Genomic DNA, 17,617 nt, shown 5'->3' with positions numbered 1-17,617 from the left:
AAATAAAATGTCCGTCAAAACTCTGATATTATATTAAAGCATTTTATAGTAAAAGGATTGCCCAAGAACAAAAAGTTCAAATTTTTAATTAACAAAGATTGCATTAATCTATTGAAAAGCATTTAACATAAAAATTCAAATAATTTGAATATCAAACATTTTTAAATATTAAAAATGAATGATAATTGAAAACAATTTTTTTACCAGCTAAATTTTTTTTGATTTTTTTTACATAAATCATGTGCTCTACAAAATTCAAGGTCATGAATTAGGACACATCCCACTAAACATACTCATAGTAATAAATGGGAAGTGTGTCTAAATAAACTGATTATTTAATGCCTACATATCTGTTATGTTTTCATTTTCATTGAAGTTGTTCCTATTAGGGATTGAAGACATTAATAAGGAAATAAAATAAAACAACATGTATCAAAACAAATCAAATATTTATCTGATTAATCTACTTGACATTTAGCATTAAGATATTTTGTTTTTATATTGAGATTTTTAAAAAAATTTTATTTTACATTATGAATTTGTTTTAATCAAATCTTATCTAGATAGAATTGAACTAGTTAAAATGTATATAAGGACAGATGATTAAAAAATGGATGCATGAATTGAACAATTTTGACTTATCCTGATTGCAAATGAGGCAATTCGTAAATTTTTCAGAAATTCAGTTTTTGAATTATATTCTAATATATCCTTAAATATGAACAAAATAAATTATTACGATCATCAATCATTTGTAACATTAATTAATTAAAAAACAGAAAAGATATAAAGTGTAGTATATTAAATCCAAATGCATTACATAATTTAACATTTGAATGCAAATATGAATGTTATAACATAACGAGAGGTGTCCCAGCAAATTGCGCACTTTTTAACTACTTGACATAATTTATCATTTTTTTGTACAATGATAAGAAATGATATGCATTTAATTGTGCTAAACATAGGTGGTCGGCGAAGTATTTATAATTCCAAAAGTTGTTGCACTTAATAAATGCACGTTTGGTTTTGCTCTTTTAACTGTCAGAATCCTATTCAAGTCGTTGGTTCTGTTTTAACAACTCGATCAACATAATTATGAAATTTGTCGAATAGTTTTGAAGTGTTTGAGAATACTAAATGTTTATGATAGCCGGACAAATGACCAAGATAAAGTTGAATCATTGGTATCTTCCGTGGGATATTATTCATGTTAATACGAGGGTTGTCCGTAAAGTTTGTGGACTACATTGATAATTACTGTCAAATATTTAGATGATATGTGAAATGATTATTTTCAGTAAATTAATGTTTCTTGTTACAACTTCTTATATTTTCATCAGAAACAAAAACGAACCGGAGCACCAAGACGAAAACTCTTGACGTAACCTGACGTCAAACGCTTAATTCATGTAACTTTTCTCAACGGAGACACCGTTTAATTTAACACTTCTCTTATGTCGCTTTAACCAGTCATCAAAAATGTGTACGCTGTGTTCTGGTTTCATACCTGTAATAATATTAAACACATCTTGTATTAGATCCTGCAAATCTTCAAACCTCTCACCGCACAAAGGTGACTTTATGTAAGGAAATACAGCAAAGTCACGTTATGAACTTCATATTTTACAGCACTGAATTCACAGAAAGATTGTCCCCTTTTACGCATAACATGGTGTACATGTAAAATGTCCCTTTCGTTCGAAAATCATCTGTGTCATTTAAATACAAAAGAGCGGATATCATTACTATTTCTTCCGACTGTTTAAGGAATTTGTCTCTGACTGTGTTTTTTCCGATGTCTTCACAAAATGTTCTCTGCTCCATCTTTTCCCAAAATGTCCCTTTTTCGAAGAATGACGATCTTGTTGTATTACATTCAACATTATTACTTTTGTCAATCTCAATGAGAAAGCCATTGAAATTTAGCTTGTCCGCGATCTTTATGGACGTCTCGCACGTCTTGCATTTATCGAAAAAAAAGTGACCTACATCTCAATTCGTGACTCCACTGTGCTGAGAATACAGTATACATCCCCATTCGTGAAAATGATTCCCCCATACTTTCTAGCGTCTCCGATCCCCCGTGTTACCCGTAGTACACGGTGTTCCTTGAATGGGGGATAGATAGCATGTTAAAGGGTTTTCTGAAAATTTTAAACTCAATACGTTCGGTAGAGCGCTTGCTCTCTGATTAGAAAGTCAAGCCGCAACTTACCTAAGTTGATAAAACGCCTAGCACTTTGAAGGAAAAGTTGTAGATCTTTTGAATGATACCTCAAAAATCGAGGCCCCCAAAAAAGCGGTGTTGGCCATCCGAACGGGACAGGTCCAATCATACAATAATGGTTTAATATGGATGAAATGACATCAAACACGATACATTTATTCAAACAAATAAAAATTATTAGAATATATTTAGTTCTTTGATTTCTAATTGGTGTTTACGATTTTTCAACGATGTGTTAAGTTTTAGTGACACTACAAGAATAGGAAAATCACTGTTATTTGATGAAATGAGGACAATTTTTTTTCATGACGTTGTTATAAATCTAGCGCCGTCGGACTATATACGAGGTGTACCGGTATATACATGTATTGATGGCGCTCCTAAATTATTGTGTTTATTGTTTTAACTTAAAAAATTAAATCAATGATGGAAAGAATCTTAATATTATTGCACACAATTAGCAGTGTGGCAAAATTAAAAATAAATAACGTGATAAAAATTCAAAATCCATATTTTTGACGTTATCATGAAATTGACGTTACGTCAGATTGGCCGGTGCGGCTTGCACATACAAAGTATTTATGTCTTTAATGTTCGTAATATAAAGTGCTTTTGATTTTATTCTATTTTATTCTGATTTTATTATATGAAATTATCCTCAGCGGTCTTTCTAAAAATGGGAAAGGTATTAGCTGTGTTAGTGTTCATTTGCTTTCTGCTAAGCATTATTCACGGTAAGAATTTCGTTAATATCGCTTTTATGTTAAGTCAACATAAATTGAAGGACAAACAATGCTTGCAAAACACTTTTTAAAGAAGTCATGAAAATTACAACAAAGATATGTTAACGAAATGACATCAATAGACGTACACGAATAATTTCTTATTTGCCATTCAAGTTTTAAGAAAAAATTAATTTAGAGTGTTAGAATATTGCCGTATAACCTCCAATTTCGAGTATTGTCCCAAATATAAAAGCCAAGCATGTAGGTACATGTCCATTATTACGTTATCACTAAAATCAATGAGTGCAAATGTTGTAGGGAGTTCTATGAAACAGGTCCTTTTAACCAGGGACCTATATATAAACATATAGGTCCCTGGTTTAAAAGAGACATCTTTCGGCTGCTTTATGCAAAACACGTTGTCAGGACCGCAGAAGGAGACAAATCTATACATGGTCATAAAATATCTTAGAATCTAAGGTGAAATAGTGATTTTATGTTTTCAGGATTGATATATTTAATATCTTTTTTTTTCTATGACGTTCTTGATAGATTGGGAAAAAAAACCTTGTGATATCTTTTTGATCTATGGTAGAATTCACAATAATGTACTAAAAAGTGGTAGCCCTACAAGGTAGAGGACAGAAAGTGTAATTTAAAAATTCATACAAAATTTCGTTTTTTAAATAACAAAAATTTGTAAAAATTAAAATTATGAAATCGATTTGGGGGGGGGGGGGTTATCAAATGAATGTATGATTTACAATCAAAATAGGTCCAAAAATTTTATTTAAATCAAGGCATCATTTTTTTTTTTTTAGATTTTATCCTTTTTTTGTACTTTCTGTAGTTTAATGATAAACTTAAAAACTTAAACTTAAAAAAACTTACTAAGAAAAAATTAAATTCATGAAAATTTCTAGAAACACATAGTGATTGCTCTGGATTGTGTAATTGGACCATCTTGCGCTGTGGCAGTGACGAATACTGCGACTTCAGATATCTATTTATGGGGCTTTGCTGTTCATGTAAGTATAAAACATGTAAAATGTTTGAAAATTAATCTCAATGCCAAATGAAAAATTTATTTATTGTATAACAGATTTATTTTCAAAAATTGTTTTAATGGCCTGTTTGCTTTTGGTTTTTTCTTGCTACATTGTATTATAATTTATCATATTTTATCAGATAGGAAATTTATCAGTAAATCTAACTTTATACTAAATTATTGTTAATAAAAATATGCATGTATCAAAGAAGCTTTATATTATATTTCAGAGAATTAGCACAATTGGGAAGATATGATGCAAATGAATGAGATGAGAAGACACAAAAAGAGCTTTTTTTTCATTGATTTTGCATTAATAAATCTCTTTAATTGTGCTAATGGGAAAAAAAATCTTGAGCAGACAAAATAAATTCTGAAACTATAATCAAAAGCTTGTTCTGTAAATAAAATACACACTACTGCTGTGGTTGGGTTTTTACAGCGCTGTGGTTGGGTTTTTACAGCAAATTCATAGGAAGTGAATGGTCGTATGATTGCATTTTACCATTATGTGACTGAAATTCAGCTAGAGTACAGTATCTTAGATTTTTCATTATTCTAGTTCTCATTTGGCAATTGTTCTAGTAGTGTGTATCAACAATAATTTGATTTTTCTATTGCTACTCATAATGCCATGTTTACTGAATAATCGTTGTTTGCTACTTTTATTTGCATCCTGTGATTTCGAGAATATCAGAAGAAATCCTATTTTAGAATTGTCCGCCATATTTTTTCGATCTCTCGCTATATCCGTGGGTCCCTATAAATAGAGCCGATCACTTGGTCACTGTTCATTGAAATGAATTGTCACCAGTGTACACGGACGTCTGCAATACAAAACTCAGTAGGGGAAAAAATAACTGTGCTTCTTCCAATGAGAATAGTCAGATATCAAAGACAATTACAACAGTTGCACAGGTCAGTGTAGTATACAAACAAACATAAATATGCGTTACTTCGAGAAAACGTAAACAAAGATAACACAGGTATAACCAGAATGAGCATGGGTCTCCATCCCCCGCCGATACCAGCGACAATAAAACAGTCAGGTGTAAGGAATGCTAAGAATATACTCCGATATGAAATCGTAGAAAGTGTTATATTTGCATGGCGTAGTCCTATTTCCGAGTCGTGTTCATCTTTAAGAATGATTTGACAATGTTTACTATGTTTATCATTTTAAAAGCTGAAATCGTTCTTAAGTGTACATTTACTCAGATGACAAAAACATTTCACTGATAAAAACGAAAAAAAAAACACCTACTGCACATTGTACAGCTTTGATTCTTTGTTAGATTTCAATTGAAAATAACTAGGTCAATGACCTACTTTTCATGCTAATGGCCCCTGAGTATTTCTGGGAAAATGCCTCATTTTTCAACACTATAGTCAGTTTTTCCTTTACACACAAAAAATTACAAGCAACAAAACTCTTAAAACTAATGGAGTGTTATAGGAAGGATATGGAGATACCGAAAAGTATTCATTATCAAAGTCCATAAAACAATACAAAATAGGAGAAGAGCAAACCCAGACCTTCGAAAACTCAGAGGTGGGATCAGGTGCCATTAGGAGTGAGCATCCCTTGCTGACCGGTAAAACCAGCCGTGTGCTTTTTGTCATGATCGGTAAATAATGGAAAAAATAAGTCGTCAATTCTGTGTATAAATAATGGAGTAACAAACAGTATGAAAAACGTCAGTCAGCATGTGACTCAATGATAAATTGTATTTGTTGTCAAGATCATTGTATCAACCATAGCACTTACGAAATGATGACTTTAAACGAGACTGCTGATATTCTTGTTTCATCAACTTGCTTGTCATTTATTTACTTCGTTTTAGAAATTGTTTATTCGTAGAGCAAACTCTTGTTTATCGAATCAACTGAGATTTATATACTCCGTATGCTGGTGATGAAGGTATATTGTTGCATATGTAAGGGAAGTTGACGATAGAAAAGTTTAAGTCATCACGTTTATCATATATAACTTGGTTGTGAGATTACCATTAACGTCCTTTTCAAGCAAAATATCCAAGTATGAAACAGATGTGTCAGACTCTGTGGCATATTTTATCTCAAGTTCATTAGGATATATCGTATCGACGTAGGAATGGAAATTATCATTGTTAATTGACAATACGTCGTCGATATATCTAAATGTCAAGATGAAGGCCACAGCAAGTGTTTTCCTCTTTTCACGCATAAGATTTTGCACAAATTCTGCTTCATATGAATATAAAAAAAGGTCTGCTAATAACGGAGCGCAATTGGTACCCATGGGAATTCCAATAGATTGTTGGAATACCTAGTCTCCAAAAACCACATAGATATTGTCAATCAGAAACTCAAGCTTCTCTTTGATGCCAACTTCAGAGTACTTGTGGGTGCAATCAGAATGTATTTTAACAAAATAAGGCCCAATGACCAGGTTAGTATACCTACGAGTTCCATTTTTTTTTTGAAAAGGCAGCTGTCAATGATATAAAAAGCCTGAACTTGAATTTATTGTGGGGAATGGTTGTTTATAAAGGGCACAGCGTTGCTTCATATAAATAAGTGATTAGAGTTTGGGCCATAAACTTTGTTAATTATTACAATCCGTAATTTTTCTGTCATATTTCTAATTTTTTTTCTCCATTTTTAATCGAATATTATAAAAATCTGAGTAATAAAAACTCTAAATCATTTATAGCCTCAGGTTCCTTTTGTTACCCTTTTTCTAATGCTATTTATATTATATGAAGCCAGTGATCAAATTATTGAGATATGTTGTCTGAAATGGTTTTTGTTCATATTTTTGAATTTTTTTATTACATAGCATTCAATTATTTGAAATAATTCATGAGCTTTTATTTACATAATATTTGCAAAATTATGTTTTGAAACACATTTAACTTTTACATTGTAATAAATATTGCAAGAAATAATTTATTTGATAAAAATTAAAAACTAAAAATTTAGTACGAATTTCCTCTGCATAACCATTATAATGACTTCGTGCCTGTTTATTTTCTGTAAAAAAAAAAATAAGATATTAATTATTCTAATTGATTTTGAGTGAAAACTTAGTAATTTCGTCCATTTAGAACAATTTTTGATTTTACATATTATAGTTTATATAATTTCATGTCTGACTTCTGAAACCTGAGTAAAAGTTATCCTTAAAATAGACATACTATTACAGAATATTCGCTTTGTCTTAACGTTAAACAACCTTATGGAAATAATTATCGTTCTTTGAAAAAATATGCGTAAATAAGAACAGAAAAAATAAAAATATAGCATTTCTTGTTCATTTGTAAAAAATGTGTTTTTTTTTTTTTTTTTTTTTTTTTTTTTTTTTTTTTTTTTTACATATCTTGACCAAACTTAAGTTTTTAAAAATTTAATCAGAAATTTTAATCTTTTTCGAAATTCTTTTCTTCCAGTGACAATAATTAAAGAAATAAGACTCCTTTTCACTACATTTTGTAAAACACATTACATTAGTGTAGTAGCTTGTATTTTTTGGAGTACGTGTGAGATCGAGACGAATTGCACTCACAGCAGAAGATGTTGTGTTTATAGTCCTATGAACGCAAGCCAACAGATGAGTGCAGGTACAAGGTACATGTACATAGTCACAGTGGTAGAAAAGTTAGAGTATGTAAACTGAAATTACTTTCATATTAATGTTGCAGTAGGCTAAGTAGAAAAACATAGAAAAATAAATAGATAAATAAATAGATAAATAAATAAATAAAGAGATTTTTAGTTGAATGTGAATGTGTAAATAACACAGACTTGCACCTTAGCATATTTTCTCTAAAGCGCTCGAGCTTTCTAAAAAATACTTACATGCGTGATTTACACACCGATAACTCACACAAAACGTAAAAAAAATTCTATCCTTAAACATTTTAAATAAACACGCATTTTGAGAGTATTACATCAGCAATACTAGTTCCCTTTTTATAACCTAAACTTTGCTGCGGACTGTCGAAGCTTGATCTTCATTGACGAAGTACCATTTTAAAAAGCGATACTGGTTATCTTAAGAAAAGTATCTGTGTATGATACATTGTAAAAGCAAGTTTTTCTTTGTTATTAGTCTATAGGACAATTAAATGTCAAAAATAAACTTACATAAACAGACTATTATTTGGTGTACCCCTGTTTTAATTCATTTATTAAACGTCATTAATGACAAATTTACATGTATGACGATATGTGTCAAAGCGCTTTAAGGTTTGTCTCTCGTGAAATTTGTTAAATCAAGGATTTTTTGAGAAGTACATGTATATTTTGAATAAGTACTCATACTGTGACTCAAAATCGCAGAGAAAATAGCGGGTCAGTGTGCATCTTGCTGATCTACGGTATAATTAAGTTGACGTTTTTGCACTTAAACTTTAACTCTTTGGTAAAATACTTTAACCTTTATTAGCTCACCTGAGCTGAAAGCTCAAGTGAGCTTTTCTGATCACATTTTGTCCGGCGTCCGTCTGTCTGTCCGTCCGTCTGTTTGTCTAGCTGTCCGTCTGTCTGTAAACTTTTCACATTTTCGACTTCTTCTCAAGAACCGCTGAGCCAATTTCAACCAAACTTGCCACAAAGTATCCTTGGGTGAAGGGGATTCAAGTTTGTTCAAATGAAGGGGCCACGCCCTTTTCCAAGTGGAGATAATCATGAATTTGTTAAAAATTAATGGCATTTTTAAAAAATCTTCTTCTCCAGAACCACTTGGCCAGGAAAGATGAAACTCATGTGGAATCATCCTCAGGTAGTGTAGATTCAAGTTTGTTCAAATCATGACCCCCGGGGCAAGGGTGGGGCCAAAATGGCCGACCCAAGTTTTACATAGGAATATATAGGAAAAATCTTTAAAAATCTTCTTCTCCAGAACCACTGGGCCAGGAAAGATGAAACTCATGTGGAAGCATCCTCAGGTAGTGTAGATTCAAGTTTGTTCAAATCATGACCCCAGGGGCAAGGGTGGGGCCAAAATGGCCGACCCAAGTTTTACATAGGAATATATAAGAAAAATCTTAAAAAATCTTCTTCTCCAGAACCACAGGGCCAGGAAAGATGAAACTCATGTGGAATCTTCCTCAGGTAGTTTAGATTCAAGTTTGTTCAAATCATGATCCCCGGGGCAAGGGTGGGGCCAAAATGGCCGACCCAAGTTTTACATAGGAATATATAGGAAAAGTCTTTAAAAATCTTCTCCAGAACCACTGGGCCAGGAAAGATGAAACTCATGTGGAATCATCCTCAGGTAGTGTAGATTCAAGTTTGTTCAAATCATGACCCCCGGGGCAAGGGTGGGGCCAAAATGGCCGACCCAAGTTTTACATAGGAATATATAGGAAAAATCTTTAAAAATCTTCTTCTCCAGAACCACTGGGCCAGGAAAGATGAAACTCATGTGGAATCATCCTCAGGTAGTGTAGATTCAAGTTTGTTCAAATCATGACCCCTGGGGCAAGGGTGGGGCCAAAATGGCCGACCCAAGTTTTACATAGGAATATGTAGGAAAAATCTTTAAAAATCTTCTTCTCCAGAACCACAGGGCCAGGAAAGATGAAACTCATGTGGAATCATCCTCAGGTAGTGTAGATTCAAGTTTGTTCAAATCATGACCCACGGGGCAAGGGTGGGGCCAAAATGGCCGACCCAAGTTTTACATAGGAATATATAGGAAAAATCTTTAAAAATCTTCTTCTCCAGAACCACTGGGCCAGGAAAGATGAAACTCATGTGGAATCATCCTCAGTTATTGTAGATTCAAGTTTGTTCAAATCATGACCCCCGGGGCAAGGGTGGGGCCAAAATGGCCGACCCAAGTTTTACATAGGAATATATAGGAAAAATCTTTAAAAATCTTCTTCTCCAGAACCACTGGGCCAGGAAAGATGAAACTCATGTGGAATCATCCTCAGGTAGTGTAGATTCAAGTTTGTTCAAATCATGACCCCAGGGGCAAGGGTGGGGCCAAAATGGCCGACCCAAGTTTTACATAGGAATATATAAGAAAAATCTTAAAAAATCTTCTTCTCCAGAACCACAGGGCCAGGAAAGATGAAACTCATGTGGAATCTTCCTCAGGTAGTGTAGATTCAAGTTTGTTCAAATCATGACCCCCGGGGCAAGGGTGGGGCCAAAATGGCCGACCCAAGTTTTACATAGGAATATGTAGGAAAAATCTTTAAAAATCTTCTTCTCCAGAACCACAGGGCCAGGAAAGATGAAACTCATGTGGAATCATCCTCAGGTAGTGTAGATTCAAGTTTGTTCAAATCATGACCCCCGGGGCAAGGATGGGGCCAAAATAGCCGACCCAAGTTTTACATAGGGATATATAGGGAAACCTTTTAAAATCTTCTTTTCAAGTACTTCAAGGCTATGATTAGTGATATTTATATGGAATCATCCTCAGGTAGTGTAGATTCTAATTTGTTCAAATGATGAACGCCTGGAGGGGGGGGGGATAAATTCAAGCCCGATGTGCTCAGGTGAGCGCTGTGGCCCCTGGGCCTCTTGTTATATTTTATCAGATGTAATCATGGCAGTAATATAATTTTATATAACACATAATAGTTTGAATTATATTTATCACTGAACAAATCTTGCAAATTAATGCGCGTAAATTATTGTGTGACCTTTTTGCACTAAAAAGTAACATATTTGGGGGTATTAAAAGACTAAATATGCAATAAAGCATTTTCTTAAATCAAGCTTTTAACGACTTAAGTGCTGATCAGTCACAAGTATCAAGTACTTTATCATAATGAAAGAAAAAGTTGGTGTCAGTGATGTTAATTTTGAAATATTGGTCAAAATATGTCATTTTCAGGCGAAAATGGTATAAATTTTATCTAGACTTATTTGACATATCTTTATTTTTTGGCAAAGTTTGTTGAAGGGAGGTGTAAATCTTGTTCTAAAAATATAAATTAAGACCTACATTAAATATTCCTAGCAATATCATAGCGTAAAATATTCTCCGAATAAAAGTATGTGAGGCTAAAGTTTCAAGATATCAAATTTAATAAATGTGCAGATTTGCAGAATTATTTTCTAAATATCCTTCCATGACAAGAAATAGTCCCTCATAAACCTTGCGTCTTTGTAGCTTTTTGAACAGTTTTTTCGTTAGTTGTTAAAATATTAACATTATTGAATTTAAATATGTTATAACAAATCAATTTTAATAAATAGATTTGAAGCAAGATCTCTGCGTGAACCTTTTTAAAAAGCTGACGAGTGACATAACTTAAATTAGACACTGTTAAAAATGGTGACATTATGCGGTAATGTGGAGCACTAAATTATTAAGCAACACTATGTTGAGCGGGATATGACCCCTGTACATAGGGAAAGGAGATGTTAAGGTCAAGATCTAGTAAAAAACTTGAAACTACTTTTTGGTACTAGATCCATTATGACGTCATAATCAATTTCAACTTTCTTTTTCCCGTACTTTACGGCCTTAGCAGAATCATGTAGAAAATAGGGTATTTTCATGACATTTAAGTTGAAATCATATGAAAAGTAAACCTGATATTGATTTAAAGAAGAGGCCATGAACATACTAATTACCGTTTTCTGAGAGACTGTAGGCAATCTGGATACATTTCCTTTGTCGAATATGAGAAAAACTCATCTATTTATAACTGGTTTTCTTAATTTTTCTTTGAAAATGACAGTTTAAGATACAGTTTTTCATCTTGTTTATCTACAAATTATGCCCCCAAACACCTTATTTGACCAAGCTAAAGTTTTAAAGCATCAATAAAGGAATTTATTTCTCAAAATTGATAAATCTGTAGGCACCTTTCATTTACAAAATCTGGACCTTAATGATGAAAAATATAAATTGAAAAAATTTCAATCAAAGTACCTAGACATTACACAGATCGTCTGGGAGCGACTAAAACCGAATAAAAATAAATTCCACAAGTCTGTTTGACTCACTAAAGTAACTCTTAAAAATTATCCACGTCTGTCTACTATAATACCGAAATTCCAACTGATTCAAGACTAAACGTTAACGCAAATGGACGTAGTATGACACAATGAGACGTTGCAAAACCCGAAATCACGATACATTCCAGGTAAAAACTGTATATAATTTTCCGCGACCGGTGTAAAGACGAATAATGACCCCCATCGAATAATGAACGGGGGTCATTTTTCGACAGTGAAAAATGACCCCCGGTCATTATTCGACGTAGAAAAATGACCCTTTTGCCCGTAGAAAAAGTGTCACCACCTTAAAAATTTGCAGAACCCACGTGAAGAAAAATGACCCCCGTAGAAAAATGACTCCCTGTGGATTAAAGCTGAAATTTTTACGGGGCAAAAAAAAAAAATAGATAAAGAAGCATACTGGCCAAAATGCTCACCTGAGCTTATTTGGAATAAATTGATATGTTGATCTCATAACAAACGATTAAAGCTATATTTTAAGGCCAATGCGATGATTCAGAATCTAAAGGAGTAAAGATTTATCGAGTCTTAAGGGTAAGGTAAACATTGTTTTTCGATGGTGGAAATCATCGTGCTGACAGAAAAAATAAGCAGTATCATATATTATTCTATCCTCCGCTTGAAAAGCGGGATGGTATAAAGTGATCGGGATGTCCGTTCGTCCGTCTGTTACGCTTTTGGGTATCCATCTGTTATCCGCAACTCCTCTTATATATAAAAAGATGTGTTTGTAAAACAGCTATGCCCCTGTATGGCAACATAGCAAAGATTAAACTTTTCTTAATGCAATTTAAATATAATGGTACCCAAAGTAGGATCTTCTCACAGGAAATACAATTGCAAAATAGTAAAGCCCTAGCACCACTTGTTCAAAATTAATGGCTAAGGATAAGTTTTTGAAAGGTAGGTCGAACTCAAAGGTCAAAGGGTCAAAGTTGATGGTTTCTTAAGAAAGGTTTAATGTAACAAGGATTACATTTGTGAAGTATGAGAGTACTAGTATCTACCGTTTAAAAATTATAGCCAAAGTAAATTAAAAATTTGGCATTTTTGTGTAAAATGGGACAAACTTCAAGGTAAAGGTCAAAAGGTCAAATTTGGTGGTACCCAAAGTAAGGTCTTGTCACAAGGAATATACACATATTGAATATGAAAGGCATAGCTACAATAAATGAAAAGTTATGGTCAAGGTTAAAGTTTTTGCGGAGAAACAGACCGCCAGATAGACAGCTAGACATACAGACAGACACGATAAAACTATATACCCCCGAATCTTCGATTACAGGGACATAAAAAGAAATGGTCTTCAATTAACTTTTCATATTATGATACAGTATAAAGAAGACGTTACAAAAATGAAAATGTTTGTTCTGATTTTCATATTCTCTGAAAATATACTCAGAACTGGGTAAAAGGATGGAGTAAAACAAGAATTAAGAAATCTAATGAATACTGTGTGTTAAATCAAAAGGTTATGTCTACATCTATAGTTTTTGCATTAGAGTGTGTATTTTACACTAGCCCATAGCTTTACAGAGCATATTTTTAGGTGTTATACCCACCCCACCCCTACTTATTTAGGAGGAAGTCGATTATCAACAAGAGCGACAAAAAAAACTACCCTACCTTTATTTTTTCTATAAGGAGGGACTAAAAATAAGCTTAAAATAATCTTCTATTCTACTAATTTTTAACTGTTACTTTGCCACAATACTTTCAAGTATACCCCCACCAACATTTACATGCTTTAATCATGGCGAAGTAAATTATGATATGATAGAACTTGTGTGAAGGCTTAAATCATTTCAATGTTTTATCTAGAGCCTCTTTCAATATTATTGAAAGGTATAGAGTTTTATTGATATTTTTGCTTTTCATTTATTTATTTATTTATTTTTTTTGTTTTGACTTAACGTATTTTTTTTTGGGGGGGGGTTTAAAAATCTCCTCCTCTTTCATTGTCAAATAGGATATGCCATACAAGTTAAACGTTGAAATGAAGGAAAAATTAATTTTTCTATCAAAGAGTATTGGAACCTGATCGTTGCATGGTTTGATTTCTAAAAACAAGTGGAATATTATTCTTTAAGCAAACACTATAAGGAGGAATATTAAAAAGAAATTTTATTTACTTGACTATTAAAGAATCACAAAGAATCACTTTTCACTTTAAAGGGGGTCATTTTTCAATGGGGGTCAATATTTTATAGGACTAACATATGAAATAATGACCCCTAGGACACTTTTTCTACAAAAAATGATTTTTTTTCTACGGTCATTATTCGTCTTTACACCGGAAGTAATGGAAAACGAGAGTACAAATACGAAATGACAGTATGACTTATAAATACGGTAAAACAATGATATACAACAAGTCTAAATGTAGTTTTAACATACAATAATAATGAATGAATCTTCCGGTCAGAATAAATGAAGATCACAAATAGATAAGCAAACTTTTAAAAGAAATATACACACTACTTTTTTTTATTTTTAGATGACATTATTTATTGAACGACCCTCGTATATATATATATATATATTCATATCTGCAGCATGACATGTTGATTTATTGGTTGCAGTTTAATCTGTTCTTTTTTCAACGTCACAAATGATTAATAATGCTGACAAGTAATTAACTCAGTTTTTAATTATTTTTTTAAGTTAAAATTTTAAGAAATGATTGGTCGAAATGAAATCTAGGATGAGATAAAAGGTCCAGATAGTGCTGAAACATTATCCTCAGCGGGCTTTCTTAAAATGGGAAAAGTATTAGTTGTATTACTGTTCCTTTGCTTTCTGCTAAGCATTATTCACGATAAGAATTTTGTTATCTCTTTTGTGTATCAAGATAAATTGATAAATTGATAAATAATAAATAATACAAGCAAACCTTTTTTTAAAGAAGTCATGCAAATTACAAAAAAAAAAAAGATTTGTTAACTAAATGAAATGAATAGTTGTACACGAATAATTTGTATTTGTCATTCAAGTTTTAAGAGTTAAATTAAGAGTGTTCGTGAATGTTGCCGTTTAACCTCCAATTTCGAGATGTATTAATATTATTTGAGATATACAAGTTTATCTTTTAAAAAAGATAAGTGAGCTAGCATTTAAGCAATTTTTAAACACAGAAAAGAAAGTACGTGATCAAGTGATTTGTTTTGCTGAATTTCTTAATGTTTATCGAGGCTGGAGTGTGGTAAAGTAATATTTTTTGTGAAATATATTTTATAGACACATAGGTAAAGAAACGAGGGGGGGGGGGGTGAAGCTTTTATGATGACCCATTGGAGGTTCCAGAGAGTTCCGAATGAGAAGATGTGAAGTAGTTGTTTAGCCCTTTGGGTCATCTTTGTCAAGAACTGTTAGGTTAAAGGCAATACACATTTTTTTTTTTATATATAATGGATTTGTTCATAATTTCTAGTGTAAATCCTTGTTTTTATGAGATTTTTTGCTTTGACTACATTGCCATGATTGCGAGCATATAGGAGCATATAGAATATATCTTTACTGTGATGAGGTTTTGAAAATACACGTGTAAAGACCATTTTGCTCTTAAACGTAAATAAAACCTCCCTTGTCTTTGTTTAGAACAATCAGATAATGACTCGGGCTTTTCCGTCAGAAAAAAAGGAAGTTTGAAGTATTATAATTATGTAGTTATTTTTAAAGTGTAAGATACACAATAAATAAACAACGTTATTCAAAGGTACAACGAAATTGTTATCATACGGTATATCTATAGTAGTTTTAACAGTTTTCCCAGAATGCACGACCGTGAAGACGAGCATGCATATTCCAGGAATTTGGACTAACGTAGTTGCTAGCGCTCAAGAGCGCTAGCAATAAGCCGAGCCTGTAGGTAAGGCTTTTGCAATTCAATTAACATTTCGAGACCGAGGAGGTTCACGGGAACGCAGACATTATTCTACTAACAGTTTTAAATACGACTGATCGTTTCCTCTAAGGTCGCCATGTTTCGATAAAGCTGTTCTATTTATAACCCCAGAGAATTAATTTGCTTGCCTACTAGAGTACTGACTGTGAGAAATAGAGATGATTTAAACCTTCTTTAGGTTAAAAATATTCCGTATTTTCTTATAAATTTGTTTGTATCATAATTATATTCCTTAATTGTTATGAATATGTACAATAAAAAAATCATTTTTTTGCGTTGTAATTTAAATCAGGGAGTGTATATTTTGTGGGGAGTTCTATGGAACAGCCCCATTTAACCAGGGACCTATATACTAACATAGAGGTCCCTGATTTAACAGAGACATGTTTTTGGCTGCTTCAGGGAAAAAAAGTTGTTTAGACTGTGGAAGAAGACATATCTATATATGGTCTTAAAAAGTCTTAGAATCTAAGGTGAAATAGTGATTTTAACTTTCAGGTTTGATATTAAATATCTTTTTTCTATGACGTTCTTGATAGATTGGAAAAAAAAATTGCGATATCTCTTTGATCTGTGGTAGAATTCACAATAATGTACTACAAAGTGATAAACTTACAAGGTTGAGGACAGAAATGTCATTTTAAAAATCAAACAAAATTATTTTTTGGAATAAAGGTTTGTAAAAATCAAAATTTTGAAATCGGGTGTTCTTGTTTTTGGAAATTCATTATATCACTGTATGATTTACAATCAAATTATGTCCAAAATGTATTTCAATCAAGGCAACATGTTTTTGAATTTTATTTTAAATTTGTTATTTCAATTAAGGCACCATTTTTTTTTTTAAATGTTTGGTACTATCTGTCGTTTAATAATAAACAAAGAAATCCATCGAAAAATAAAACAAAATTTATCAAGAAAAATAATTTTTAAGGACAGACGATACGTTCCTCAATAATATATTTATATTTAAAAGATTTTGGTATTGAAGTAATGCTTCTTTAACGTGTTTATTTGCAAAGAAAATTGACGTACCTTACAAGGCATTTGTGCAAGATACCAGATAATATCGTTCCTACGGAAGCCCTAAAGGGACATAAGCTTACTTGTTATGACTTATTTCTTATACCTTGTTTGTTGCGACTTGTTATAAATTATTTGTGGCTAGTTAAAACTAAGTGTAAAGTAGCTATGTAGAGCGTGTAGCTTGGCTTAAAATGATGTGTTTAGATCCAATTTAACTATGGTTTTTAATTGTACTTTAATATCTAATACAAATATGCCCACTAAATTCTTATCTGTTGATATACGGTTATGGTTTAAATAAACATGTGATAACAAAAATACAAAAGCTCATAACACAAATAACAATATAATCGATCTTTTTTCGTAGGATATATGATACAGGCAGTTTGTTTACTATAATTCATCAAAAAATATTTAAATTAGAACTAAACATTTCATTTTTTATGTCTGCTTGCCTTACCACCTACATCAAATAAGAACATATCTTCTCTTTAAAGAATAAAAACGGTCGTTTATTTAAATATGCAATAAATGACAATGGATCAAAAGCACAATATAAAAACAACTACAATTAATCAAAAAAAATTTAAATTAGAACTAAACATTTCATTTTATAATAAACATAAGCCAAGTTACGACGTTCTCCATATCTACTTTACACTTAGTTATCACTAGCAACAAAAACTTAATAATAAAATAAGTCAAGACAA

The 17,617-nt window shown here is 32.1% G+C and overlaps 1 long non-coding RNA gene across 1 annotated transcript; it reads left to right on the top strand.

The window, feature by feature from the left end:
• The first annotated feature begins 2,889 nt into the window (after positions 1 to 2,889).
• LOC134264810 (uncharacterized) lies at positions 2,890 to 4,374 on the top strand. Its single transcript, XR_009991621.1, has 3 exons — positions 2,890 to 2,964; positions 3,879 to 3,983; positions 4,234 to 4,374. It is a non-coding gene; the product is annotated as an uncharacterized LOC134264810 (long non-coding RNA).
• Positions 4,375 to 17,617: the final 13,243 nt, after the last annotated feature.

Source organism: Saccostrea cucullata, unplaced genomic scaffold, assembly GCF_032062105.1.
Source record: "Saccostrea cucullata isolate Sc308-1 unplaced genomic scaffold, CSIRO_AGI_Scuc_v1 ctg1549, whole genome shotgun sequence".
In the NCBI taxonomy this organism is placed as follows: domain Eukaryota; kingdom Metazoa; phylum Mollusca; class Bivalvia; order Ostreida; family Ostreidae; genus Saccostrea; species Saccostrea cuccullata.
The sequence above is the reverse complement of the archived record's forward strand: the minus strand, read 5'-3'. Positions and strand labels throughout refer to the sequence as shown.